The following is a 3471-nucleotide window of genomic DNA, read 5'->3' on the forward strand; positions in this document are numbered from 1 at the left end:
TTTGAGTCGAACCATCAAAGTAAGCCCAAGGCTTGGATTGATCAATGGATTTTGTGGAAATCACCCGAGGAATGGATCATTTATCCTCTTCTAGAAGAAGATCATATATTGGTAAAATCTATGCACTGATCCAATCAAGAAGAAAAGGTGTATCATAAAATATTTTTTGATTTCCACCAGTTGAAATACCCCAACATGTAAGCAAAGGGGTGTTCCAAATATTTTTTGGATGGTTTTCAGACCATGAATTTTTCCATGATATATTAAAAGATTCACCCTACCACTTGATACAGATGTTAAGAGAATGAAAAATCAGGTTTCAAATATGAAAAGTAATAGGACAATCAAAAATAGATGGTCGACTGATTCCACATCATTGTTGCATAATACACACAATGAAGGGCCCTAAAAAGCTCTTATTTTGAGAATTTTCACTTGTAGGAATTTTATTTGAGAGGATGCACCACAATAATAATTTTGATTTAGGTGGGAAGAGCCAATCAATAAGAATATTTTTCTCTTAACATGAAGTACTCATGGATTTAGGTTGAATGTGCTGCTCGATTCGTGCCCCTGCTACCGACTTGAACGCACCTCACCTTCGGCTCTCTGCCATGACGCCTCTGGAAGCTTCACCAGAGGTGGCAGTTGCTCAACATGCATTCTCAGGTCTGGTTAAGTCCTTACCTCCCCAAAGGCCTCGCCCAACAATCTCTAAGTTCATTGAAGAAGCTCGATGTTTTGCAGGAAGTCAATCTCCCCCCAGCTTTGCCTTGTATGGCTGCACTTGCACTAGAAGAATGAGGATTCATTGGGCAATTTACTCGGCTATGGCCATCGCCGAAAATAGTTCAAAGATGGGTTGAAAGGAATTGGTCTGATAAAATACAAAGCAAAATTTCCATTTGATTTTGTGGAAAAGGGTACTTCACCTTTCATTTTGAAACTAGAGAAGACAAAGACTTGATATTCATGAATAGGCCCTATTTCATGGATTCAAGAGGGCTATATCTCAACAAATGGACTCTGGATTTTGATCTCGAGTTTGATATTCCTAATGTTGTTCCTGTGTTGGTTCAGCTTCCACATCTCCCTCTCCACTGTCAGGGAGACGAATCAGTCCGAGCTATTGGGAATGTTGTGGGCAGATACATTGACCGCAGTGAACCAAAAGACAATATGCAGGCTTGTGCCTGCATATGCGTAGAAGTAGATCTCGGAAAAGGAATTCCAGAGGCCATCAAGCTCAAGGTGGACACTTGGACCCACATTCAACAATTGGATTACGGACAGATTCCCTTCAAGTTCAAGGTATATCACGAATATGGGAATTTTGCTAACCGATGTACTAAATTAGTTGATGTAGAGAATACTTTGCAGGATGAACATTTGGAAACAGTTAAGAAAAATAAAGTAGCCCCAAAACCCATCTCAAACCCTGAAGCTGGCTCTGATCGTAATCCTCCCATTCCATCCTCCTTGTCCCCCTCTAATTCCTCCCTTCCACCGTTGGACCAGCCCCATCCCCAACCACCTCCTTTGGCCTCCAACCCTTTCCATATCCTTACCCCCCCAGAGGACAATCCCCCCTGTGGCCCAAATCAATGCCCTTGAATCTCCTCTCCCTCTGATTATGTCCTCCACCCTCCCTCCTGATCCACCCTCATTTCGAATCACCAGAAGTGACTCAAAGGAGCATGGTGCAACCCTAGACACTCAAAAGAGAAATGGGCTAGGAAGGAAATCAGCCAAGTAGCAGAGAGATGAAAATACCCAGAAGGATATAGCCATGGGCACCCAGAACCCCATAGAGTCCTACATCTTGGGACAAATCGACAAAGATACAACAAACAAGGAGCAGGGAGGGCGAGCAACTCTCCGTAACCCCCACATGAAATGATGAAAGTCCTCTCCTGGAACAGTAGGGGACTAGGGCACCCCTCCAAAATAACTGCCTTAAAAGATCTAATAAATCAAGAGAAACCAGGAGTTGTATTAGTTCAAGAAACAAAGCAAGGGCAGCAAGAAATGAAAAAAATCATAGCATACCATAAACAGTACAAAGGCAGTGTTTGTGAATCAAGAGGAGCCTCTGGGGGAATTGCAACGCTTTGGGACCAAAACACTTGGAGTCTCACAACAGAAAAAATCAATCAACATTAGATAAAGATTGCTCTGGAGAGCACTACAAATAATCAAAGGATAGTCATTTATAATGTATATGCTCCAAACCATTATAGAGACAAGGAGCAATGCTGGGGAACTCTCAAAGAAAATATAGATGAAGAAGAAAATAATAACATTATTCTGGGGGGAGATCTAAACCTCATTTTGCACTCCAATGAGAAGCGAGGAGGCTGCTTCTCTTCAGATCCCTACAAAAACCAGGTGGAGACTATCATGCAGGACCACAACCTTATTTATGTAGTCCCAAAAAACTGCAGATTTACTTGGAATAATCGCAGGCTAGGGAGAAACAATATTATGGAAAGGTTGGATACAATCCTGGTGAATGTTTCACTTCTCTCCACTTTCTTTGCAGCTTATGCCTTCATTCATCCCTTCACAGCTTTAGACCACTACCCCACATCTCTGATTCTTGAAACCCACTGCTCATTGGGACCTATTCCCTTTAAGTACAATCCTCTGTGGAATGATAACTCAACAGTCAAAAGTATTATTCAAAGTAGTTGGCAGTAGCACATAAAAGGATCACCAGGATATATCTAGGAAAGCAAAATTAAAAGAGTCAAATATGCACTTAAAGATTAGGCAAAAAACTGCTACAATGAGCTAGAAAAAGAGAAAAGAGAGACCAAAGCCAAATTGGAGGATCTCCATAGCACAATTGAGGGGCGCAGATATCAGTAGGAAGATAAAGATCGTGAAGATAAACTTTATTGCCAGCTATATCGTATCAATAGAGAAGAAGAGTAGAAATGGAGAATTAAGTCTAGGTAATTATGGCTGAAAGGAGGAGACAAAAATTCGGCTTTTTTCCATAAGCAAACTACAGCCTAGAAAATTAGGAACAACATTACATCTATCGTTGATAGAGAAGGCAACCTACAAACCAACCAAGGTGCTATCAAGCAGGCAGCTTCAGATCATTATAGAGAACTTCTAACAGAAACTAAGGAAGAGGAAGACTATTCAGACCTATTGCAATACCTTCCAAGTGGGATCAACAAAGAAATCAATGACAACTTGAGTAAGGAGATAGAAGAAGAAGAAATAAGAGGAGCCATCTGGGCTCTCCAACCAGACAAAGCTCCTGGACCAGATGGCTTTCCAATCTGCTTCTACAGAGCTCACTGGGGTATTATTAAAAAGGATCTTATCAAAATGATGAAATGGATCCAGTGCAAAGGGAAAATTGGAGGCTATACCAACTCCACCTACCTAGCCCTCATCCCCAAAAAGAATTGCCCCATGACCTTCTCCCGCTTCTGGCCCATTTCTCTTTGCAAC

The sequence above is a fragment of the Pinus tabuliformis genome, chromosome J, assembly GCF_031772625.1.
Source record: "Pinus tabuliformis cultivar Carrire ecotype Pingquan chromosome J, CPIR1, whole genome shotgun sequence".
NCBI lineage: Eukaryota > Viridiplantae > Streptophyta > Pinopsida > Pinales > Pinaceae > Pinus > Pinus tabuliformis.